General features: G+C 48.5%; 1 pseudogene; it reads right to left on the minus strand.

Annotated features, from left to right (window-relative positions):
* Positions 1 to 13,448: 13,448 nt before the first annotated feature.
* On the minus strand, positions 13,449 to 14,496 carry LOC142302223 (high mobility group protein B1 pseudogene; annotated as a pseudogene).
* Positions 14,497 to 15,863: the final 1,367 nt, after the last annotated feature.

A 15,863-nucleotide genomic window follows, 5' to 3' on the forward strand; every position in this document is an offset into this window, starting at 1 on the left:
AGCTAAAAGCAGGAGTCACCATAAGCCCCACAGAACGGGGTCACCTGTCACCAAAATACTGATCGGCTTCTACCACTGTTCTGTCACTCATCACTTTACTGACAGAAAACGGAGAGTAATGAATTTCCTAAGACAGACACGCGAGTCCCCAACCTGCCGTATCTATTAGGTGCCAACAAAAACACAACAACTAATATCACCGGAGGGAAAATGTCCTGCACCGACCGTCTCCTGCGAATGTCAGCCACTGACTGGAAGATTATAATGAGCCGCACACGTCTCTCACACTGATGAGGTAAAGCGAAAGCTGAGCGCTGATTGGTTGCCGAGGTAAAATCAAAATTGAGCATGGATTGGTTGCTGTTGTAAAAATGGAAACGATGTGATTGGTTGCTGTGGGAATAAAGGCAGTTTTTCTGGAAAGTGTCTCTGATGTCTAAGGGTACTTTCACACTTGCGTTGTTTTCCTTCCGTCACAATCCGCCCTTTTGGAAAACAGCGGAATCCGTTAACGGATTCTGCTGTTTCCCATAGACTTGTATGGATGACGGATTGTGGCAAAAGGACCTGCGTTGCTTCCGCTGGGCGACGCTCCGTTGCTTCCGCCCAGCGGGAGGAACGCAGCATGTAACTTTTTTTGAGCAGCGGAATCCTCAGGAGTTCACTGCGCATGCTCTCTCTGGCTCCCTGCACCCGTAATCAAGGTACATATCGGGTAACCAAGCTAAGTGCTTTGCCTAGTTATACCTGATATTTACCTACGTGTACAGGGAGCCCGACACTTCCCCACTTGGCTCCACCCCCTCCCACACTCCACTCCGCATGTATACACACACACACACACACCTACTCACCTGTCCTCAGCGCCATGACCCTGCTCTGCTCCCCCCGCACTCCGCCCCCGCACACATTCTCGGCGGCCGAGAGATCAGCTGATCACCCGGCGGCCGGCTACTGGGAGCGATCAGCTGATCACCAGGCGGCCGGCTACTGGGAGCGATCAGCTGATCACCCGGCGGCCGGCTACTGGGAGCGATCAGCTGATCACCCGGCGGCCGGCTACTGGGAGCGATCAGCTGATCACCCGGCGGCCGGCTGCAGGGAGCGATCAGCTGATCACCCGGCGGCCGGCTACTGGGAGCGATCAGCTGATCACCCGGCGGCCGGCTACTGGGAGCGATCAGCTGATCACCCGGCGGCCGGCTACTGGGAGCGATCAGCTGATCGTTCACAATAGTCTGCCGCCGGTAAACTGTAAAAAAAAAAAAAAAATCAAAAACGGATTCCGTTGTTTTGCAGCATCCGTTGTGCCACTATATGCAACACATCCGTTGCATCTGTCACACAACGCAATGCAACGGATACCGTTCAACGCAAGTGTGAAACTAGCCTAAGGTCCGATAAGCGTCATCGGCAGGATGGACCTGTGTCCTCACTATACAGTATGAGAGGGTAAACTCCAGCATCATGCTGAGAGAAGACAAATAATAACTGCTGTTAACAAAATAGAATGTATTAACAAAAATGTATTCTGCACACAAACACCACAAAACAAATAGAAATGTAATTATTAAAAGGCAAAAACTAAGCTAATAGAAGCATTTCACAACATATATTTCATCACCACAGATATTCCACACAGATTTAACTAAATTGGCCAAGTAATGGGCAAAGAGACAGACCTGGGAAAGAGACAGACAGAGCACGTCTGTCTCCCCCTCTCTTTGTCTGTCTCTTTTCCTGTCTGTCTCTTTCTTTCCTTGTTTTTCTCTATTTCTCTGTCTCTTTCCCCGTCTGTCTCTATCAAGGTCTGTGTCTTTCCCCATCTATCTTTCTCTGTCTCTCTGGTTGTCTCCTACTTCTCTGTCTACCTGTCTCTGTCCCTGTTCGCATGTCTGTCTGTCTCATTCCCTATCTGTCTCTTTCCAGGTCTGTCATTTTCCAGGTATGTCTCTTTCCCCGTCTATCTCTGTCGGTCTCTTTCCCTGTCGGTCTCTTTCCCTGTCGGTCTCTCTGTCTGACGGTCTCTCTCTGTCTGACGGTCTCTCTCTGTCTGTCTCTCTCTGTCTGTCTCTCTCTGTCTGTCTCTCTCTGTCTGTCGGTCTCTCTGTCTGTCGGTCTCTCTCTGTCTGTCGGTCTCTCTCTGTCTGACGGTCTCTCTCTGTCTGTCGGTCTCTCTCTGTCTGTCGGTCTCTCTCTGTCTGTCGGTCTCTCTCTGTTTCTTTCCCTGTCTGTCGCTGTCCGTCTCCCCACCGACATCTTATTACCTCACCAGACGTGTGAGTGTGCAAAATTTTGTGGCTGTAGCTGCAACGGTGCAGATGCCAATCCCGGACATACACACACACACACACACTATATATATATATATATATATATATATATATATATATATATATATATATATGATGACCTCCCCTGGCTCTGAGGATGTTCATTCGGTACTCTGTATTATTTGTAACTAGTGATGAGTGAGCACTACCATGCTCAGGTACTCTGTATTTGTAACTAGTGATGAGTGAGCACTACCATGCTCGGGTACTCTGTATTTGTAACTAGTGATGAGCGGGCACTACCATGCTCAGGTACTCTGTATTTGTAACTAGTGATGAGCGGGCACTACCATGCTCAGGTACTCTGTATTTGTAACTAGTGATGAGCGGGCACTACCATGCTCGGGTGCTCTGTACTCGTTAAGTGCAGTCGTATGCTCGGATGGGTGTGACTCGACTACCTGAGTATAATGGAAGTCAATGGGGAAATCTTCTAAAAAAATGCTGGAGTTTCCCATTGACTTCCGTTATACTCGAGTCGCGCCCATCCGAGGATGATCCGCTCTTAACGAGTACTGAGCCCCCAAGCATGGTACTGCTATATATAATATGTCAGTAGGTACAATATATGCTTTTAAGCTGTTCCTGCTTCATAAAGTATATGTGTGTGATGCCCCTAGACCACTGTATTCAGGTCGTCACAGGGTTCTGCGCGCTCCTTCTCCTTAGTGCGCTATTCAAATCCCTCATGGTTCTGGGTCTCCATCTTGCAGTGCTGTCTCCAACAGCAAATCAAATCCTAAGAACACCCTGCACCACACCCACCAGTGGGTGGCTTAAACATAATAGGGTCGCCCACCTAGGGGTCAGGAAGGGGAGGTGAGGAGTGAAGAGTGGAATGAAAAAGTGGAGTAGTACAGTGGAGGAGGCTGGGAGTAGCGGCTCCCAGGAGAAGCTGTCTAGGTTGCAGGCGGTGGTCTGGACCAAGAGGAGTCGGACCCCCGGTCGCAGGGGATTGAGGCAAGATGCCTAGACCTGTCAAAGAGGATGGTCAGCAGCCTGCTCCTATCACTGACCCGGGACTGAAGGTACGGCGGGGTACACGGACCCTAGGTCGGGGAGAAGCTTCAGGCAACCCGACAGTTAACCTGCGGAGAGCGGAGCCTTTATAGACTGTTCCCACTAGGTCCAGAATCGGGGCACTAGCGCAACGAGGGGGATAGGGCCTTCCATACAAGCAGCCCACTGAAATCCCAAGCGTGAGCCATGAGAGCAGTCTCCCACACTTAGCCACAGTGGGGAGCAGGGCCCGGCATGTTCCAGACTACTGGGCCACTACGGTGAATTTAAACTTTGTGGCAGGAGGCAGGTCACGCATCACCAGGCAGCACTGCGGGGGACGGGACCCGGACGAGCTCCCCGAGAGAGGCAGCGGCACCAGGGACTTGGATTACCCGGTTGTCAGCCTCTGTTTATTGGCTGAGTGAGTACCTGACTGATTTCCACTTAACGGCACCCAGTAGCATCATCCAGAGTTCTGGGGCCTACCCCTACCCGTGGAGGGTAATGACACCTTGTTGCCCCACTCCATCACCCTGGGTACTCCCAACGGCAGCAGCGGTACTCCCAGTTACCGCACACCACGGGTGGCGTCATGAACTACAACTCCTCTGTAAATATCCCCTTTTTACTTTAGAGTGTGGCCACTAAGCCCCCGGGTCCGGAGACCCTCGAGCCACGAACTGACACTATCTCGGATCCGAGCGGTTCGACCCGCTGCTGGGGCGGCACACGTGACTCATGAAGCCGGTGTATGAAGAAAGCTCAGTAACTGCTGCCGCTTCACTACTTAAGCCTCACTCCGGCATTTTTGTTATTGCACCTCTGGACTGGTGCTTTAAATCTAAGTCCCCTGACGCCGTCTGATACTCACCTTCCGGTGCCTTCACCTATGTTCAGCAGCGCTCCAGTCTCCGGGGATTTGTGACCTGCTGGCAGCGCGGGTGTTTTTTGGAGGTCACCAAGCAATGGATCTCCATGGGAGCCTCGTTCTGGCTCTCATAAGATGCATTGAGCTCTTGTGATGTAACTTCTGGCTTCCAACCAGTTACATGTCATGTGCACACGAAGGCGCCGCGGGATCGGAATGGTTCCTAAGTGGTGAAGATGCCAGAAGGTGAGTTCATGACCGGGGGCCACGCCATCGCTGAAAAAACAAACTAATGCAGGCGTGGTGCCAGGGCCGGCGTCAGCACCCGGCAAACCCGGGCAAATGCCGGGGCCCTGGAGAGCCGGGCGGGCCCACTCGGCCTCGTCAGTTCTCCTGTCCCTTGGCCGGGGCCCACTCGCCTTTACAGTTCTGCTGCCCCGGCCGAGTTCCGGGGACCGCAATCCTCGGCAGCAATCTGCGGCGCCGTCACTTTAAGGCGCGCAGACATCCTGGTTTGAACTTCATCTGCGGGCGGAGGTACCGCCTTCTCAGTCCCACAGGTGAAGGAGGCGAGCTTCTGTCCGGCGCTGTGTGGGCCCCCTCTCCACCGTGACCTAATCGGGTAAGTGCAGATTGTGTGTGTGTTTGTCTGTATGTAGCAGAGTTGTGTGTGTGTGTCTGTCTGTATGCAGCAGACTTGTGTGTGTGTCTGTATGCAGCAGACTTGTGTGTGTGTGCTTGTCTGTCTGTATGTAGCAGAGTTGTGTGTGTTTATCTGTATGTAGCAGAGTTGTGTGTGTGTGCTTGTCTGTCTGTATGTAGCAGAGTTGTGTGTGTTTATCTGTATGTAGCAGAGTTGTGTGTGTTTGTCTGCCTGTATGTAGCAGAGTTGTGTGTATTTGTCTGCCTGTAGCAGAGTTGTGTGTGTTTGCATGTAGCAGAGTTGTGTGTGTTTGTCTGCCTGTATGTAGCAGAGTTGTGTGTGTGTGTGTCTGTAAGTGTATATGACTGTATAGATTTGTCTGTTTATATGTATTTTTGTGACTTTGTCTTTAAATATGTATATGTACGTGTTCATATCGGTGCCTGTGTGTGGATGGGGCCCACTGGGACTCTTCTGCCCGGGGCCCACAAGAACCTGGAGCCGGCCCTGTGTGGTGCTTTTATGTCCAATGCCCAAGTCGATCTGTATAAAATAAAAAGCACCTTTTATAATACGCACCTGCGGGGCGGTCCAATGAGCATCGCTGGTCTTGATCCGCGCCTCCTCTTACGCTCCTCCGCACACGCACTTCTCTCTGCCCTGCAGAGAGCGCAACACAGTACAGTGATGCGCAGGCGTGGGGAGAGGTCAAACACCCGCGCCTGCGCACAGCTATGCTTTGACCTGCCCTCAGCAGGGCAGAGAGAAGTGCGTGTGCGGAGGAGCGCAATGGAGCAGGGACGGTGATCGCAAACAGAGGAGGCGCCGGATCAAGACGAGACCGCCCCCAGGTGAGTATAAGAAGTGTGTTTTACGTTATAGACATTGACCTGGGCTCTTATATACAATATTCTAGATTACTGTATATAAGAGCTCATTGGTGGCCACAGATTATAGGGGATACGTCTGGTGACAGGTTCCATTTAATACTTCTTTTCTGTTCTATCAACACAAAGGATCTTCTCAGCCGCCCACATCTTCTGAGGAGAAGCTACAGCTCCTGCTGCGGGGGGAGGGGCGGGAGATCGGCGCTGCGTTCGATCACTGCAGTCTGTGCTGCTCTATTGTCGGCTGGGAACATCGCGGGGACTAAGGAGATAACACTGAGCGCCTGAGGGCGGAGCCAGAGACCTGCTGAGTGCTGATTGGCTGAGCTGTGAATGTGAAATTCCCGCACAATGGCTAAGGGTTTCCCGCTCTGTGTGATCCGCGGGGTCAGGCGGAGGTCTCTGCTGTGCGGGAAGATCTGATCGTACATTACACCGCCACCTACAGTATACTCAGCGCTGTGCAGGGGTATACAGCGCTATATGGAGGGTGAGCGGCGCTCTGGGGTAATACAGCCATGAGGATTATACAGAATATTATATTCACAAAGGATCGGACCCGAAATCCCGGGAGCAACAGGATAAATACGAGACATTCCCGCAATTCCCGGCTCCTCTGATCTCACTCAGGTCCAAGGATCACCCGAGAACAGAAATGCTGAACCCTGTGGATGCGGCCGAGAGCGACTGTCTGCAGCGCCAACAGCGGCAGGGAGCGACTGTCTGCAGCGGCCGATGGCGAATACAGGCGAGAAACATGTCACACAAGTGCTGTATACGGACAGGTCAGGGGTATATAGCGCTATATGGGAGGCGGGGATCGGATATAAGCGGAGCAGTGAGAGCGAGTCACAACTCAGATCATAAACCCGAGTGCAACTAATTATACCCACTGAGCCAACCCCATAATACACAAAACTAAATCCACTGCCGGGTGCGGCTCATCCCCATCCCTCCTCTCCTGTCATTGACTGAATCTGAAGTTAGAAATGGAAATGAGACTTGTGGAACCACCAATGAGCTGCGAGGGCGGTGATCATGACGTCACATTGGTCACATGCCTTTGTCACCCAATAGAGCAGCGATGTGACCGCAGTGTCATTTGCATGGCCGGGCTATAAATACGGCCGCTCTGGGAGGAGCAGGATCATTATTCTCTCTCCAGTGAAGAGATCTTTTCCCTCTCATCATGCCTGATCCCGCCAAGTCCGCCCCAGCGGCCAAGAAGGGCTCCAAGAAAGCCGTGACCAAGACTCAGAAGAAGGACGGCAAGAAGCGGAGGAGGAGCCGGAAGGAGAGCTATGCCATCTACGTGTACAAGGTGCTGAAGCAGGTGCACCCCGACACCGGCATCTCCTCCAAGGCCATGGGCATCATGAACTGCTTCGTCGGTGACATCTTCGAGCGCATCGCAGGGGAAGCCTCCCGCCTGGCGCACTACAACAAGCGCCACACCATCACCTCCCGGGAGATCCAGACCGCCGTGCGCCTGCTGCTGCCCGGAGAGCTGGCCAAGCACGCCGTGTCCGAGGGCACCAAGGCCGTCACCAAGTACACCAGCGCCAAGTGATCACCACCGCTGCTCCACACCACAAAGGCTCTTCTAAGGGCCACCACATTGTCTAATCTGAGCTTTATACCTGTCAGTTTCTGGCTGTGGCAGTGATTGGAGCAGATCCTCTGCGCTGCGATGGTCGCTACAGATGAGGTTTGTGGCTGGAGGATTTTGGTGAGGATCGTGTATATGGGGGTTGGAGCTGCCCGGGGACTTGTTACCTCCAGCGGCCTCCGCTCTGTAGTGACCGGGAAGGATATGGAGGTATATACTGCACTGGGGGATATGTAGCAATGTACGGGAGGATACAGCGCTATATGGAGCAATGCGGTATCTGCCCGCAAAAGAGATATGTACATATCTAATGCAGCACATGGGGAGTGCGGGGGGATGAGGCTGCTCCGTGCAGTGACATAATCTATTACTGGTTTATCTGGGGCTGTGATTTGCAGTCACTGATCTGATATCGGCTGCTTCACGGTAAAATGGAAATATAAAGCGCTATATGGAGGTACACAGCAGTATATCAGGATTATGAAACACTATATGGGGAGATACAGCCCTAGCCCTACATGGATAAATACAACAGACTGAGGGGACATCTGGAAACTGTATGATCTGCATTGTGAGATCCGCATTGTATGATCCGCATTGTATGATCCGCATGCTATCAGAGATCGAGGGACTTTCTTCTGTTATTCTTTATTCTATGTTAGAAAAGTTTCTGATCCCTGTGGAATTATTATGTACTTTACTATGACCTGGAGATATGTAATTTTATGAGAAGTACTAAATTGCATATTTTATACGGTATAGGGAATAAGAATATTACAGGGCCTATATTTATGGGTGCTGTGTATGGTTACCATTGCCTATACTATAGACTGATTTGTTGTCCCAGCCACCCTTCCCCAATTCTGGAGGGTTACATTTTGCAGCCTTTTTCCTTACTATGCCCATTGTTGTCATGTTTTTTATTGAGTAACTAATAAAATGGAATTTTTATGGATTAATCAGCATCATTAGTATTCCTGCGGGGATGCAAGTGGTAATGAGGGGACATGGCTCAATGTTATCAGGCGGTGAGGATGCAAAGTCCAGCTCCCCAGTAATGCCTGAGTGCAGCCATGTGCGGAGCACGGATAGTTACTGCCGGGACTAACTGCAAAGAGGAGGAATCCGCTCCATGGACAGAAAGATATTTATTGCACATACAAAAAAAAAATCCATATCGGCAATGTCTACACTGACGCGTTTCTGGTGCATCAATCAAATTTAGTCATGATATTTAAAATGGCGTCAGAGTTCAATATAAATAGTCACTAACTGAGCTCCAGTGATCTCCTGTAGATCAACCCAAAGAGGTGATATCCAGCATTATACGGGACTATACAATGCTATATGGTAGTGTACAGCAGTAATATGGGGCTTTATGGCTCTATATGGTGGTTTTATCGCAGTATATGGAGATATTCACAATACTATTGGAATATACAGAGCTATAGAGAGTTTACTGGAATGAAGGTTATGTCTATATTTAACATTAACACTGTAGAAGCGGGAAAATAACCAGACAATGAGCGGGAAATTCAAAATTCCCAACAGTTCTGTGCTCAGCCAATCAGAAGAGGAGGGGAAGAGCAAAAGACTTAAATTTTCCGCCCTGGTACGCGTCATCCCTCCTGTTCTCTTTCTGGTCCTCCCTCGCTGGATATAAAGGAGGACTGTGCGCTCGTCAGTTTAAGGCTATGTGCGCACGTTGTGTACTAGCCTGCAGAAATTTCTGCAGCGATCTGAAGAGCACATGTGCGCTTTAGATCGCTGCAGAAATGTCCGTAGTGAGCGCCGACTCCATGCGCTCTGCCTGCAGCTCCTGCCATTAGTGATGGGTAAAATGCGATTTTTTGGTGAGTCGGCTCTTTTGGCTCCGAAAACGGCTCTTCATTTCCTATTACCTTTGGCTTTAAATTTGAAGCCCAATTCTGGTATGTTTTAACCCATGATTGTATACCTTTTAGTAAAAATCTACACATGTGCCAATTTATGACATAAAACAGAATAGTTTCCAGAATAACCAGATTTTATATTATTTGCTGTAAAAACTTTAACAAACACAATGTTTGATAAAAAAAAAATGCAGAAATCAAACAAGTGCAATTCAATTAGCTCAACACTACTGGCAATTGTATGCAAAATCGGATATGATGTGAGAGTGCTGTACTGCCTTGTATAGGACTAGTTCTGTGCATGAACTCGGTCCCTCAGATTGGCACTGCTATCATGTAACAGGGGCTGCTGGGAGGTCATTCACCAGAAACAACAGAACCATTCCAAGTTGCACTAGCTAATGGTGCATTTACACAGTCGATGCAGCCCCCGAGCCTGCGATCCAGTGATGCTCAATCCAGCATCGCGGATCATTTGTTCTCTTCCATTCAAGTGAATGGGAGAGAACAAGGGACGCACATTTACATCCGCTGTTTCTCCCTCGCCCAGCGAGGATTTACAAGCTGGCGGTAAATAACTATAATCAGGCTAAATCCAGATGTCAGTGTTCCTTTAATAAAGTGCCTGACTGCCTGACTGCTGCTTGTCACAGATTGGAGGGGGGCGGGGCTGTGAGTCAGTGCTATGTGCGGCAGCAGGAGGAGCATGCATTCTCAGTCTCCTGGAAAAGATCAGAGTGACTACTGCCGGGAGGGAGGGGCCGAGAGGGGCGGGGCAAGAGGGGACTGACTGTGGAAGGGAACTGGCAAAGAGCCGTTTACATTTCAATTGGCTCCTTGCCAGGAGCCGACTCATATGATTCACTATGAAGAGCCGGCTCGTTCAGGAGCTACCCATCACTACCTGCCATAGACAGAGCAGGAGCTGCCGGCAAAGCGCAGGAAAGAAGTGACATGTCACTTCTTTTTGCGCAGCGCTTCGGCAGTAGCCGAAGCGCTGCGCACTGAGACGCCACGTGCGCACGGCCCCTAAACAATCTCCATAGACTGTGCAGGGGACGCAGGACGCATGCAGTTACGCTGCGCTGCAAAGCGCAGCGTAACTGCATGAATTTACGCAACGTGCGCAGTCCTCTGCCGACTACATAGAAGATGTCTGGACGCGGCAAAGGAGGGAAAGGTCTGGGGAAGGGCGGCGCCAAGCGGCACAGGAAGGTTCTCCGGGACAACATCCAGGGCATCACCAAGCCCGCCATCCGCCGTCTCGCCCGCAGAGGAGGCGTCAAGCGCATCTCCGGCCTCATCTATGAGGAGACTCGCGGCGTCCTGAAAGTCTTCCTGGAGAACGTGATCCGTGACGCCGTCACCTACACCGAGCACGCCAAGAGGAAGACCGTCACCGCCATGGACGTGGTGTACGCGCTCCAGCGCCAGGGCCGCACTCTCTACGGCTTCGGGGGTTAATTCTGCTCTATCCTGACCACAAAAAGGCTCTTCTCAGCCGCCCACATCTTCTGAGAAGCTACAGCTCCTGCTGCGGGGGGAGGGGCTGCGCTCGATCACATCTGTTCTGGAAATTGGTGGGAACGCCGCCATTACTAAAGGGTTAAAATTGAGAGACTGAGAATAAACCTGTTGGCGGAGCCAGACTCGTGCTGATTGGCTGAGCACTGAATATGAGAATCCTGCACAATGGCTGCTAATTTCTTTCTCTCCCGCGTTGTATGGCGGGAGATCTCGTGTGGCCGGGGGTGAATGTCTGATTGATAGGGTATATTCAGCACTATATGGCATTACAGTGTATTTTTTATGAATATTCAGTGTTGTGTGGTGGGTGAACATTTTATTGCTTGAAGGTTTACTGCATTTTCTGTGGGATACAGCATCAGACTCTCCACTACCGTGGAAAGCTTCAAGAGGAACCTCAAGACCCACCTCTTCCAACAAGCCTACAACCTACAATAGCCCTCAGCCCAGTAGACCACTGCGCAACCAGCTCTGTCCTCACCTATTGTACCATCACCCATTCCCTGTAGACTGTGAGCCCTCGCGGGCAGGGTCCTCTCTCCTCCTATACCAGTCTGTCTTGTACTGTTAATGATTGTTGTACGTATACCCTCTTTCACTTGTAAAGCGCCATGGAATAAATGGCGCTATAATAATAAATAATAATAATAATAATAATGAGTATTATACAGGGCTATATGAAGGGTATACAAGACTAGAAAGCACATGATGCATGTAAAGCTCTATATGGCAGGAAGGGTGAAGGAGATGCAGCGCCATGTGGTGCACATACAACAATGTGGGCGTTTACAGCAGTGTATGGAGGTATAAAGCTCACTAGTAAGGGCTCTAATAGGGTTACGTGCAGCATGGAGGCTCAGTGGTTAGCACTGCAGTCTTGTGGTGGGTCAGTGGTTAGCACTGCAGTCTTGTGGTGGGTCAGTGGTTAGCACTGCAGTCTGGTGGCTCGGTGGTTAGAACTGCAGTCTTGTGGTGGTTCCGTGGTTAGCACCGTAATGTTGCAGCTCTGGGGTCCTGGTTTCAAATCCCACAAAGGACATCTGCATGGAGTCTGTATGTTCTCCCAGTGTTTCTGTGCGTTTCCCCGGTTCTCCCCACACTATAATATCTGATGGGGAATATATATATATAAATATTGAGCCCCACTAGTGGCAGTGATGGTCACATCTCTAAAGCTGTCAAATTAATAGAGCTGTATAAGTGAGTAAAATAAGCTGCATCGAGGATTTACAGCACTTTGAGGAAATACAGCAGAGTACGGCGGCTACACAGGGAGCCGGGAATACATGAGTGTATACAGCACAGAATATAAGGAGCACCAGAGAGTAATCTGCGCCATCTGGAGAGTATATTGTGGTGTATACCTGTACAGTGTATTCCTCAGCATTGAGCGGGGACATGCGCAGACATCACTAAGTAACACCATCAGATATAGGAGGAGCGAGGATCCTATAAGGAGATGGGGTCGCAATAGACAGAACGTGCTGTATAATGAAGGTTATAAATATATTGTATTTATTATCGTCACTTACTGCTGTAGATTCTTACATTGCAATGCATGGGGTCTGTGTCTGCATAAGTAATGATTGGGACCGACATCCATTGCCTATTGGTCGCTGGTGCTGCTTTGTGCAGCGCTATTGGCTGTGTTCGGCCGTGGTTACTGTTTTCCCATTGCTCCGCATTGATAGGCAGCAGTGTCCGTCATGTCATGGATCGGAGGCTGATTGGTGGACTGAAGGGAGGAAGCAGGAGCCGCTCCCCGCTGTAGCTATCATGCGCCCTACTATTGTTACATGCATCATATGTAACATCATGTAACTAGACAAGCTGCCACATACCCCTGATGAATCTGGGCAGCAATCAGGAATTCAGATAAAACGCGTAGGGCGCGTACACGATAGAGATCACAGGCACTAGAGATAAAATGATCTACCGCTCAGTACATTGCACAGGGCTTATCAGCAGTAGAGCTGTAGGGAATAGTCACCGTCCAACTCCCAGGCATCTTCACGTGGTCTGATATCAGTGACTGAGTATAGTAGAAATGATCACTTTTCTGGCTGGAGGTGCATACTATACCAGGAAAACCTGATTTAGTTACTGGAAAGGTTCCTCTAACGCTGCTACCAGCTCTCACATTTGGCCACTGAAAATGGGATATATAGCCTGTTTATTCTGACTGGTATTATTAGTCTACTCAGTCAATGACTAGAATGTTGTAATAGTCACTTGAGCATTTCATAAATCGATAATTGACTATCCATCAGGGTGACCTTATTGAATAGTTCTAATATGTTGGCCTCTCTCAGATCTATTGATCTATCAGCATTATTTGATCTGGTCTGTGACTGTTGCATTTAGTCTACTCTGGTTTTAAATAATCACAGAATGAATGCTTGATAAAAAGCCCGTGTAATATGTATTGTGGATGGGTAGATCATATTTAGGAAGCAGTTGGCACCTCCCATTATGTTTGTTTTCATTTTAGCGATGTCCATAATTGGACATTATAGGAATTGATTTTAAATGATCAAAAAGGGGTTGATTTTTATCTCCAAAATAAAGGAACCTGTGAAACAATTTAATAATTCTTTTTGGAGGACATTTATTACACGTTCAGTGAATGGGATGTAATGAACGTTATATGCTAAATAGACAGATAAAACCAGGCTGATGGACATTGCTCATTCATTCTCCTCTTCTTTTTCATCATCCTCATCTCTTGCACTTTTTAGGCTCAGCAGAGACTTTTTTGGCTCCATCTAGTTTGCCTTTGGACCGATACAGTGCTAAATCCTTGCACGTATTCAGTTTGGATGTTTTCTTCTCGTGAGGCGCCTTTTTTTCTGATGAAATGTTATTCCACATCTCTCCTCATTTCTTTGCCTCGTCCCCAATGATCAGACCTGGCTGCTGCCCTCTGATTTCAGGACGGAAGTCAGAGCAAAACAAGAAGAAAACAGAGGGAGCATTTGGGTCTTTAAACTTCTTTCCTGTTTCTCCTTTGGTGGCATGTAAGCTTTCATTTCACTTTCATAACGAAACTTTCCCTTCTCAGCAGCGGACATAGTCTTCCCCTGTTCCCAGCAATTATTGGGGAATTCTGCATGTTCAGATTTGCATCAGGATGATTTTCCATCTGCTCTTCTCTGCAAGTCTGTACAAAGTAGACATAGAAGATCACTATACTGTACACAATGCTGTATAAATTGTACACACAGCTGTATATATTGTACACACTGCTGTATATATTGTACACACTGCTGTATATATTGTACACACTGCTGTATATATTGTACACACAGCTGTATATATTGTACACTGTGTATACTAAACACCATGTTCTGTTATTATGGACACTTATAAGGCTGTTTGTCAGTGCTGTATATATTGTATACACTGATATATACACTATACCCTGTATATACTGTTTACCTTGATCTATTATTATGGACACTTATACAGCTGTTGATCAGTGCTGTGCTGATTGTGCAGTCTGTGCAGTATATACAGCGGTGCTCTGTGTGTGGATTCTGCATTTTGTTTCTCCGCTTCTCAGTATTTCGCCTTTTGCACAATAGTTGATGTCAGCTTATTTCTCTGTACATATGCCGATGTAAATTTCTTTCTTCTTTTTCCTCACCTCCTTTTTTTTTCTTTTCCTCACTATCGGCTCAGCTTTTCCCCATTGCTGCAGATGTACAGGTATTGATGGGAATCTGCGGTCCCCATTCTGCTCCTATGACGTCTAGTATGGGGATTAGAGCAGATGCAATATCCCCAGCAGAGCAGGTCGTACAATGAAGATGTTCGGGTTTAGGAGCTTTCATCTTCCTCTTTCTGCCCAGAACAAGAACATTTGTGCAATGAAATGTTGAGTTATAGATTGATCTGTGAGTGTATTATTATAAAGAGAAGATATGTAATAACTGTAATATAACTATAATCCTATACATGGCTATTATGCTCTGCTGCATAATCCCTGCGAGTCTGAGCATTGCATTTGCTGAGTAGAGCTGTTCTGTGTCTGATGTTGGGATAATCGGGATTGCTGCGATGGCGGCTGCAGTGTAGATACAATAATGCCGCTATGTATCAGCCCCGTGTTTAGCTCCTCATTATCACCTGCTTTGCTTGTATTGCAGGTAATTCATCTGATCTTATGCTAATGTCACAGCTAATAATAAACACATCATTGTTATCCCCGCGGCTGATATATTGCCGTGCACCTATAGAAGTGAATGGGCTTTGTGTTATACAGATTTAGGCCGGTCTCTTGTGAATTTATAATAAATGCTGATGTTAGTGACTGCTGGGGATAAATATAATGTAATTATTATCGTCACTGCTGCAGATTCTTACATTGCACTGCATGGGGTCTGTGTCTGCATAAGTAATGATTAGGACCGACATTCACTGCCTATTGGTCGCTCGTGCTGCATTGTGCAGCGCTATTGGCTGTGTTCGGCCGTGGTTACTGTTTCCTCATTGCTCCGCTTTGATAGGCCGCAGTCTCCTTCATATGTCATGGATCGGAGGCTGATTGGAGGACTGAAGGGAGGAAGCAGGAGCCGCTCCCCGCTGTAGCTATCATGTCGCCTACTATTGTTACATGCATCATATGTAACATCATGTAACTAGACAAGCTGCCACATACCCCTGATGAATCTGGGCAGCAATCAGGAATTCAGATAAAACGCGTAGAGCGCGTACACGATAGAGAGCACAGGCACTAGAGACAAAATGATCTGCGGCTCAGTACATTGCACAGGGCTTATTAGCAGTAGAGATGCGTGGAATCGTCACCTTCCAGCTCCCGGACACCTCCACGTGGTCTGACATCACTGCCTGAGTATCGTAGAAATGTTCACTCTTCTGGCTGGAGGTGCATACTATACCAGGAATTCTTTATGCACTTACTGAAAAGGCTCCTCTAACGCTATCTACTCTCACTTTTAGGCACTGAGAATGGGATCTATAGCCTGCTTTTTTTGCGACTGGTATCATTAGTCTTCTTAGCCACTTATTAGAATGTTATAATAGCCACTTGCGGATTTCATAAATAAGATAATTGAGTATCTATAGGGGAGACTTTAGTC

Source organism: Anomaloglossus baeobatrachus, chromosome 4, assembly GCF_048569485.1.
Source record: "Anomaloglossus baeobatrachus isolate aAnoBae1 chromosome 4, aAnoBae1.hap1, whole genome shotgun sequence".
In the NCBI taxonomy this organism is placed as follows: domain Eukaryota; kingdom Metazoa; phylum Chordata; class Amphibia; order Anura; family Aromobatidae; genus Anomaloglossus; species Anomaloglossus baeobatrachus.